We start from the raw sequence: 10,835 nt of genomic DNA on the forward strand, positions 1-10,835 counted from the left end.
TGTTAAACCCTGTTAAACCCTGTTAACCCTGTTAAACCCTATTAACCCTGTTAACCCTGTTAACCCTGTTAAACCCTGATAACCCTGTTAAACCCTGTTAAACCCTGTTAACCCTGTTAAACCCTGTTAAACCCTGTTAACCCTGTTAAACCCTGTTAACCCTGTTAACCCTGTTAAACCCTGATAACCCTGTTAAACCCTGTTAAACCCTATTAACCCTGTTAACCCTGTTAACCCTGTTAACCCTGTTAAACCCTGTTAACCCTGTTAAACCCTGTTAAACCCTGTTAACCCTGTTAAACCCTGTTAAACCCTGTTAAACCCTGTTAACCCCTGTTAAACCCTGTTAAACCCTGTTAAACCCTGATAACCCTGTTAACCCTGTTAAACCCTGTTAAACCCTGATAACCCTGTTAAACCCTGTTAAACCCTGTTAACCAATGTTAAACCCTGTTAAACCCTGTTAAACCCTGTTAAACCCTGATAACCCTGTTAACCCTGTTAACCCATGTTAACCCATGTTAACCCATGTTAACCCATGTTAAAACCCTGTTAAACCCTGTTAAACCCTGTTAAACCCTGTTAAACCCTGTTAAACCCTGTTAAACCCTGTTAAACCCCTGTTAACCCCTGTTAACCCCTGTTAACCCCTGTGAAACCCTGTTGAAACCCTGTTGAAACCCTGTTAAAACCCTGTTAACCCCTGTTAACCCCTGTTAACCCTGTTAACCCATGTTAACCCATGTTAACCCATGTTAACCCATGTTAAAACCCTGTTAACCCCTGTTAACCCCTGTTAACCCCTGTGAACCCCTGTGAACCCCTGTGAACCCCTGTGAAACCCTGTTGAAACCCTGTTAACCCTGTTAAACCCTGTTAAACCCCGTGAACCCCGTTAACCCATGTTAACCCATGTTAACCCTGTTAAACCCATGTTAAACCCATGTTAAACCCTGTTGAACCCATGTTGAACCCTGTTAAACCCTGTTGAACCCCTGTTAACCCTGTTAACCCTGTTAACCCCTGTTAAACCCCGTTAAACCCATGTTAACCCATGTTAAACCATGCTAACCCATGTTAAACCCGGTTAAACCCTGTTAAACCCATGTTAAACCATGTAAACCCATGTTAAACCCTGTTAACCCATTCAGACGAAAGACCAGAACTAGAATGGGAGATGTATACGCTTGCACTTAGTTTAAAACAATCAGTTTGAGACTCAAAATCAAAGAGGGCTCAAATTATACAAATCTGGATACAATATTTCATCAGTAAAAAGAGACACGATCATTCATGTCAAATGTGTTCAAGCACCTCAAAACATTTCATAAAACAAATCATTGCCATTCATATACAACTCGATCATTACACCTGTATTACAAAGATATCGCACAAAATGCTTTGGCATGATCTGTACATCCTTCTGGGACTCTCCCTCTCCAAGGACCAGCACTTCTGAAAAGACCAATCAAAGACAAAGTCTGAGTCAGCATGTCTCAAAACAAAAGTAGCCAAACTTGGTTGAACATTGACTCTGGACACAACATCAGTGTCTCCTCAGTTTAGGGCTGGGGTAGAGAGAGAGTATGTAGTAGAGACAGGGCTGGGGTAGAGAGAGAGTATGTAGTAGAGACAGGGCTGGGGTAGAGAGAGAGTATGTAGTAGAGACAGGGCTGGGGTAGAGAGAGAGAGAGTATGTAGTAGAGACAGGGCTGGGGTAGAGAGAGAGTATGTAGTAGAGACAGGGCTGGGGTAGAGAGAGAGAGAGTATGTAGTAGAGACAGGGCTGGGGTAGAGAGAGAGTATGTAGTAGAGACAGGGCTGGGGTAGAGAGAGAGAGAGTATGTAGTAGAGACAGGGCTGGGGTAGAGAGAGAGTATGTAGTAGAGACAGGGCTGGGGTAGAGGGAGAGAGAGTATGTAGTAGAGACAGGGCTGGGGTAGAGAGAGAGTATGTAGTAGAGACAGGGCTGGGGTAGAGAGAGAGAGAGTATGTAGTAGAGACAGGGCTGGGGTAGAGAGAGAGAGAGAGTATGTAGTAGAGACAGGGTTGGGGTAGAGAGAGAGTATGTAGTAGAGACAGGGCTGGGGTAGAGAGAGAGTATGTAGTAGAGACAGGGCTGGGGTAGAGAGAGAGAGAGAGTATGTAGTAGAGACAGGGCTGGGGTAGAGAGAGAGAGAGAGTATGTAGTAGAGACAGGGCTGGGGTAGAGAGAGAGTATGTAGTAGAGACAGGGCTGGGGTAGAGAGAGAGTATGTAGTAGAGACAGGGCTGGGGTAGAGAGAGAGTATGTAGTAGAGACAGGGCTGGGGTAGAGGGAGAGAGAGTATGTAGTAGAGACAGGGCTGGGGTAGAGGGAGAGAGAGTATGTAGTAGAGACAGGGCTGGGGTAGAGAGAGAGTATGTAGTAGAGACAGGGCTGGGGTAGAGAGAGAGTATGTAGTAGAGACAGGGCTGGGGTAGAGGGAGAGTATGTAGTAGAGACAGGGCTGGGGTAGAGAGAGAGAGAGTATGTAGTAGAGACAGGGCTGGGGTAGAGGGAGAGAGAGTATGTAGTAGAGACAGGGCTGGGGTAGAGAGAGAGTATGTAGTAGAGACAGGGCTGGGGTAGAGAGAGAGAGAGAGTATGTAGTAGAGACAGGGCTGGGGTAGAGAGAGAGAGAGTATGTAGTAGAGACAGGGCTGGGGTAGAGAGAGAGTATGTAGTAGAGACAGGGCTGGGGTAGAGAGAGAGAGAGTATGTAGTAGAGACAGGGCTGGGGTAGAGAGAGAGAGAGTATGTAGTAGAGACAGGGCTGGGGTAGAGGGAGAGAGAGTATGTAGTAGAGACAGGGCTGGGGTAGAGAGAGAGTATGTAGTAGAGACAGGGCTGGGGTAGAGAGAGAGAGAGTATGTAGTAGAGACAGGGCTGGGGTAGAGAGAGAGAGAGAGTATGTAGTAGAGACAGGGCTGGGGTAGAGAGAGAGAGAGAGTATGTAGTAGAGACAGGGCTGGGGTAGAGAGAGAGAGAGTATGTAGTAGAGACAGGGCTGGGGTAGAGGGAGAGAGAGTATGTAGTAGAGACAGGGCTGGGGTAGAGAGAGAGAGAGAGTATGTAGTAGAGACAGGGCTGGGGTAGAGAGAGAGAGAGTATGTAGTAGAGACAGGGCTGGGGTAGAGGGAGAGAGAGTATGTAGTAGAGACAGGGCTGGGGTAGAGAGAGAGAGAGAGTATGTAGTAGAGACAGGGCTGGGGTAGAGAGAGAGAGAGTATGTAGTAGAGACAGGGCTGGGGTAGAGAGAGAGTATGTAGTAGAGACAGGGCTGGGGTAGAGAGAGAGAGAGAGTATGTAGTAGAGACAGGGCTGGGGTAGAGAGAGAGAGAGTATGTAGTAGAGACAGGGCTGGGGTAGAGAGAGAGAGAGAGTATGTAGTAGAGACAGGGCTGGGGTAGAGAGAGAGAGAGAGTATGTAGTAGAGACAGGGCTGGGGTAGAGAGAGAGAGAGAGTATGTAGTAGAGACAGGGCTGGGGTAGAGAGAGAGAGAGTATGTAGTAGAGACAGGGCTGGGGTAGAGAGAGAGAGAGAGTATGTAGTAGAGACAGGGCTGGGGTAGAGAGAGAGAGAGTATGTAGTAGAGACAGGGCTGGGGTAGAGAGAGAGAGAGTATGTAGTAGAGACAGGGCTGGGGTAGAGGGAGAGAGAGTATGTAGTAGAGACGGGGCTGGGGTAGAGGGAGAGAGAGTATGTAGTAGAGACAGGGCTGGGGTAGAGAGAGAGAGAGTATGTAGTAGAGACAGGGCTGGGGTAGAGAGAGAGAGAGAGTATGTAGTAGAGACAGGGCTGGGGTAGAGAGAGAGTATGTAGTAGAGACAGGGCTGGGGTAGAGAGAGAGAGTATGTAGTAGAGACAGGGCTGGGGTAGAGAGAGAGAGAGTATGTAGTAGAGACAGGGCTGGGGTAGAGAGAGAGTATGTAGTAGAGACAGGGCTGGGGTAGAGAGAGAGAGAGTATGTAGTAGAGACAGGGCTGGGGTAGAGAGAGAGAGAGTATGTAGTAGAGACAGGGCTGGGGTAGAGAGAGAGTATGTAGTAGAGACAGGGCTGGGGTAGAGAGAGAGAGTATGTAGTAGAGACAGGGCTGGGGTAGAGAGAGAGTATGTAGTAGAGACAGGGCTGGGGTAGAGAGAGAGAGAGTATGTAGTAGAGACAGGGCTGGGGTAGAGGGAGAGAGAGTATGTAGTAGAGACAGGGCTGGGGTAGAGAGAGAGTATGTAGTAGAGACAGGGCTGGGGTAGAGAGAGAGAGAGTATGTAGTAGAGACAGGGCTGGGGTAGAGAGAGAGAGAGTATGTAGTAGAGACAGGGCTGGGGTAGAGAGAGAGAGAGTATGTAGTAGAGACAGGGCTGGGGTAGAGAGAGAGAGAGAGTATGTAGTAGAGACAGGGCTGGGGTAGAGAGAGAGAGAGAGTATGTAGTAGAGACAGGGCTGGGGTAGAGAGAGAGAGAGTATGTAGTAGAGACAGGGCTGGGGTAGAGAGAGAGAGAGTATGTAGTAGAGACAGGGCTGGGGTAGAGAGAGAGTATGTAGTAGAGACAGGGCTGGGGTAGAGAGAGAGAGAGTATGTAGTAGAGACAGGGCTGGGGTAGAGAGAGAGAGAGAGTATGTAGTAGAGACAGGGCTGGGGTAGAGAGAGAGAGAGAGTATGTAGTAGAGACAGGGCTGGGGTAGAGAGAGAGAGAGAGTATGTAGTAGAGACAGGGCTGGGGTAGAGAGAGAGAGAGTATGTAGTAGAGACAGGGCTGGGGTAGAGAGAGAGTATGTAGTAGAGACAGGGCTGGGGTAGAGAGAGAGAGAGTATGTAGTAGAGACAGGGCTGGGGTAGAGAGAGAGAGAGTATGTAGTAGAGACAGGGCTGGGGTAGAGAGAGAGAGAGTATGTAGTAGAGACAGGGCTGGGGTAGAGAGAGAGAGAGTATGTAGTAGAGACAGGGCTGGGGTAGAGAGAGAGAGAGTATGTAGTAGAGACAGGGCTGGGGTAGAGAGAGAGAGAGAGTATGTAGTAGAGACAGGGCTGGGGTAGAGAGAGAGAGAGAGTATGTAGTAGAGACAGGGCTGGGGTAGAGAGAGAGTATGTAGTAGAGACAGGGCTGGGGTAGAGAGAGAGTATGTAGTAGAGACAGGGCTGGGGTAGCGAGAGAGTATGTAGTAGAGACAGGGCTGGGGTAGAGAGAGAGTATGTAGTAGAGACAGGGCTGGGGTAGAGAGAGAGAGAGAGTATGTAGTAGAGACAGGGCTGGGGTAGAGAGAGAGAGAGAGTATGTAGTAGAGACAGGGCTGGGGTAGAGAGAGAGAGAGAGTATGTAGTAGAGACAGGGCTGGGGTAGAGAGAGAGTATGTAGTAGAGACAGGGCTGGGGTAGAGAGAGAGAGAGTATGTAGTAGAGACAGGGCTGGGGTAGAGAGAGAGTATGTAGTAGAGACAGGGCTGGGGTAGAGAGAGAGAGAGTATGTAGTAGAGACAGGGCTGGGGTAGAGAGAGAGAGAGAGTATGTAGTAGAGACAGGGCTGGGGTAGAGAGAGAGAGAGAGAGTATGTAGTAGAGACAGGGCTGGGGTAGAGAGAGGGAGAGTATGTAGTAGAGACAGGGCTGGGGTAGAGAGAGAGAGAGTATGTAGTAGAGACAGGGCTGGGGTAGAGAGAGAGAGAGAGTATGTAGTAGAGACAGGGCTGGGGTAGAGAGAGAGAGAGTATGTAGTAGAGACAGGGCTGGGGTAGAGAGAGAGAGAGAGAGTATGTAGTAGAGACAGGGCTGGGGTAGAGAGAGAGAGAGTATGTAGTAGAGACAGGGCTGGGGTAGAGAGAGAGTATGTAGTAGAGACAGGGCTGGGGTAGAGAGAGAGAGAGAGTATGTAGTAGAGACAGGGCTGGGGTAGAGGGAGAGAGAGTATGTAGTAGAGACAGGGCTGGGGTAGAGAGAGAGTATGTAGTAGAGACAGGGCTGGGGTAGAGAGAGAGAGAGTATGTAGTAGAGACAGGGCTGGGGTAGAGAGAGAGTATGTAGTAGAGACAGGGCTGGGGTAGAGAGAGAGAGAGAGTATGTAGTAGAGACAGAGCTGGGGTAGAGAGAGAGAGAGTATGTAGTAGAGACAGGGCTGGGGTAGAGAGAGAGTATGTAGTAGAGACAGGGCTGGGGTAGAGAGAGAGTATGTAGTAGAGACAGGGCTGGGGTAGAGAGAGAGAGAGTATGTAGTAGAGACAGGGCTGGGGTAGAGAGAGAGAGAGTATGTAGTAGAGACAGGGCTGGGGTAGAGAGAGAGAGAGAGTATGTAGTAGAGACAGGGCTGGGGTAGAGAGAGAGAGAGAGTATGTAGTAGAGACAGGGCTGGGGTAGAGAGAGAGTATGTAGTAGAGACAGGGCTGGGGTAGAGAGAGAGAGAGTATGTAGTAGAGACAGGGCTGGGGTAGAGAGAGAGAGAGTATGTAGTAGAGACAGGGCTGGGGTAGAGGGAGAGAGAGTATGTAGTAGAGACAGGGCTGGGGTAGAGGGAGAGAGAGTATGTAGTAGAGACAGGGCTGGGGTAGAGAGAGAGAGAGTATGTAGTAGAGACAGGGCTGGGGTAGAGAGAGAGTATGTAGTAGAGACGGGGCTGGGGTAGAGAGAGAGAGAGAGAGTATGTAGTAGAGACAGGGCTGGGGTAGAGAGAGAGAGAGAGTATGTAGTAGAGACAGGGCTGGGGTAGAGAGAGAGAGAGAGTATGTAGTAGAGACAGGGCTGGGGTAGAGGGAGAGAGAGTATGTAGTAGAGACAGGGCTGGGGTAGAGGGAGAGAGAGTATGTAGTAGAGACAGGGCTGGGGTAGAGAGAGAGAGTATGTAGTAGAGACAGGGCTGGGGTAGAGAGAGAGTATGTAGTAGAGACAGGGCTGGGGTAGAGAGAGAGTATGTAGTAGAGACAGGGCTGGGGTAGAGAGAGAGAGAGTATGTAGTAGAGACGGGGCTGGGGTAGAGGGAGAGAGAGTATGTAGTAGAGACAGGGCTGGGGTAGAGAGAGAGAGAGAGTATGTAGTAGAGACAGGGCTGGGGTAGAGAGAGAGAGAGTATGTAGTAGAGACAGGGCTGGGGTAGAGAGAGAGTATGTAGTAGAGACAGGGCTGGGGTAGAGAGAGAGAGAGTATGTAGTAGAGACAGGGCTGGGGTAGAGAGAGAGTATGTAGTAGAGACAGGGCTGGGGTAGAGAGAGAGTATGTAGTAGAGACAGGGCTGGGGTAGAGAGAGAGAGAGAGTATGTAGTAGAGACAGGGCTGGGGTAGAGAGAGAGAGAGTATGTAGTAGAGACAGGGCTGGGGTAGAGGGAGAGAGAGTATGTAGTAGAGACAGGGCTGGGGTAGAGAGAGAGAGAGTATGTAGTAGAGACAGGGCTGGGGTAGAGAGAGAGAGAGTATGTAGTAGAGACAGGGCTGGGGTAGAGAGAGAGAGAGAGTATGTAGTAGAGACAGGGCTGGGGTAGAGAGAGAGAGAGAGTATGTAGTAGAGACAGGGCTGGGGTAGAGAGAGAGAGAGAGTATGTAGTAGAGACAGGGCTGGGGTAGAGAGAGAGAGAGAGTATGTAGTAGAGACAGGGCTGGGGTAGAGGGAGAGTATGTAGTAGAGACAGGGCTGGGGTAGAGAGAGAGAGAGTATGTAGTAGAGACAGGGCTGGGGTAGAGAGAGGGAGAGTATGTAGTAGAGACAGGGCTGGGGTAGAGAGAGAGAGAGTATGTAGTAGAGACAGGGCTGGGGTAGAGAGAGAGAGAGTATGTAGTAGAGACAGGGCTGGGGTAGAGGGAGAGAGAGTATGTAGTAGAGACAGGGCTGGGGTAGAGAGAGAGAGAGTATGTAGTAGAGACAGGGCTGGGGTAGAGAGAGAGAGAGTATGTAGTAGAGACAGGGCTGGGGTAGAGAGAGAGAGAGTATGTAGTAGAGACAGGGCTGGGGTAGAGAGAGAGAGAGAGTATGTAGTAGAGACAGGGCTGGGGTAGAGAGAGAGAGAGTATGTAGTAGAGACAGGGCTGGGGTAGAGAGAGAGAGAGTATGTAGTAGAGACAGGGCTGGGGTAGAGAGAGAGAGAGTATGTAGTAGAGACAGGGCTGGGGTAGAGAGAGAGAGAGTATGTAGTAGAGACAGGGCTGGGGTAGAGAGAGAGAGAGAGTATGTAGTAGAGACAGGGCTGGGGTAGAGAGAGAGAGAGAGTATGTAGTAGAGACAGGGCTGGGGTAGAGGGAGAGAGAGTATGTAGTAGAGACAGGGCTGGGGTAGAGAGAGAGAGAGAGTATGTAGTAGAGACAGGGCTGGGGTAGAGAGAGAGTATGTAGTAGAGACAGGGCTGGGGTAGAGAGAGAGAGAGTATGTAGTAGAGACAGGGCTGGGGTAGAGAGAGAGAGAGTATGTAGTAGAGACAGGGCTGGGGTAGAGAGAGAGAGAGTATGTAGTAGAGACGGGGCTGGGGTAGAGGGAGAGAGAGTATGTAGTAGAGACAGGGCTGGGGTAGAGGGAGAGAGAGTATGTAGTAGAGACAGGGCTGGGGTAGAGAGAGAGAGAGAGAGTATGTAGTAGAGACAGGGCTGGGGTAGAGAGAGAGTATGTAGTAGAGACAGGGCTGGGGTAGAGAGAGAGAGAGAGAGTATGTAGTAGAGACAGGGCTGGGGTAGAGAGAGAGTATGTAGTAGAGACAGGGCTGGGGTAGAGAGAGAGAGAGTATGTAGTAGAGACAGGGCTGGGGTAGAGGGAGAGTATGTAGTAGAGACAGGGCTGGGGTAGAGAGAGAGAGAGTATGTAGTAGAGACAGGGCTGGGGTAGAGAGAGAGAGTATGTAGTAGAGACAGGGCTGGGGTAGAGGGAGAGAGAGTATGTAGTAGAGACAGGGCTGGGGTAGAGAGAGAGTATGTAGTAGAGACAGGGCTGGGGTAGAGAGAGAGTATGTAGTAGAGACAGGGCTGGGGTAGAGAGAGAGAGAGAGTATGTAGTAGAGACAGGGCTGGGGTAGAGAGAGAGAGAGAGTATGTAGTAGAGACAGGGCTGGGGTAGAGAGAGAGAGAGTATGTAGTAGAGACAGGGCTGGGGTAGAGAGAGAGAGAGTATGTAGTAGAGACAGGGCTGGGGTAGAGAGAGAGAGAGTATGTAGTAGAGACAGGGCTGGGGTAGAGAGAGAGAGAGTATGTAGTAGAGACAGGGCTGGGGTAGAGAGAGAGAGAGTATGTAGTAGAGACAGGGCTGGGGTAGAGAGAGAGAGAGAGAGTATGTAGTAGAGACAGGGCTGGGGTAGAGAGAGAGTATGTAGTAGAGACAGGGCTGGGGTAGAGAGAGAGTATGTAGTAGAGACAGGGCTGGGGTAGAGAGAGAGTATGTAGTAGAGACAGGGCTGGGGTAGAGAGAGAGAGAGTATGTAGTAGAGACAGGGCTGGGGTAGAGAGAGAGAGAGTATGTAGTAGAGACAGGGCTGGGGTAGAGAGAGAGTATGTAGTAGAGACAGGGCTGGGGTAGAGAGAGAGAGAGTATGTAGTAGAGACAGGGCTGGGGTAGAGAGAGAGAGAGTATGTAGTAGAGACAGGGCTGGGGTAGAGAGAGAGAGAGTATGTAGTAGAGACAGGGCTGGGGTAGAGGGAGAGAGAGTATGTAGTAGAGACAGGGCTGGGGTAGAGAGAGAGAGAGAGTATGTAGTAGAGACAGGGCTGGGGTAGAGAGAGAGAGAGAGTATGTAGTAGAGACAGGGCTGGGGTAGAGAGAGAGAGAGTATGTAGTAGAGACAGGGCTGGGGTAGAGAGAGAGAGAGAGTATGTAGTAGAGACAGGGCTGGGGTAGAGAGAGAGTATGTAGTAGAGACAGGGCTGGGGTAGAGAGAGAGTATGTAGTAGAGACAGGGCTGGGGTAGAGGGAGAGAGAGTATGTAGTAGAGACAGGGCTGGGGTAGAGAGAGAGTATGTAGTAGAGACAGGGCTGGGGTAGAGAGAGAGAGAGTATGTAGTAGAGACAGGGCTGGGGTAGAGAGAGAGAGAGTATGTAGTAGAGACAGGGCTGGGGTAGAGAGAGAGTGTGTAGTAGAGACAGGGCTGGGGTAGAGAGAGAGAGAGTATGTAGTAGAGACGGGGCTGGGGTAGAGAGAGAGAGAGAGAGTATGTAGTAGAGACAGGGCTGGGGTAGAGAGAGAGAGAGTATGTAGTAGAGACAGGGCTGGGGTAGAGAGAGAGTATGTAGTAGAGACAGGGCTGGGGTAGAGAGAGAGAGAGAGTATGTAGTAGAGACAGGGCTGGGGTAGAGAGAGAGAGAGTATGTAGTAGAGACAGGGCTGGGGTAGAGGGAGAGAGAGTATGTAGTAGAGACAGGGCTGGGGTAGAGAGAGAGTATGTAGTAGAGACAGGGCTGGGGTAGAGAGAGAGAGAGTATGTAGTAGAGACAGGGCTGGGGTAGAGAGAGAGAGAGTATGTAGTAGAGACAGGGCTGGGGTAGAGAGAGAGTATGTAGTAGAGACAGGGCTGGGGTAGAGAGAGAGAGAGTATGTAGTAGAGACAGGGCTGGGGTAGAGGGAGAGAGAGTATGTAGTAGAGACAGGGCTGGGGTAGAGAGAGAGAGAGAGTATGTAGTAGAGACAGGGCTGGGGTAGAGAGAGAGAGAGAGTATGTAGTAGAGACAGGGCTGGGGTAGAGGGAGAGAGAGTATGTAGTAGAGACAGGGCTGGGGTAGAGAGAGAGAGAGTATGTAGTAGAGACAGGGCTGGGGTAGAGAGAGAGTATGTAGTAGAGACAGGGCTGGGGTAGAGAGAGAGAGTATGTAGTAGAGACAGGGCTGGGGTAGAGAGAGAGAGAGTATGTAGTAGAGACAGGGCT

The sequence above is a fragment of the Borostomias antarcticus genome (assembly GCF_949987555.1).
Source record: "Borostomias antarcticus genome assembly, contig: scaffold_232, whole genome shotgun sequence".
NCBI classification, from domain to species: Eukaryota; Metazoa; Chordata; class Actinopteri; order Stomiiformes; family Stomiidae; genus Borostomias; species Borostomias antarcticus.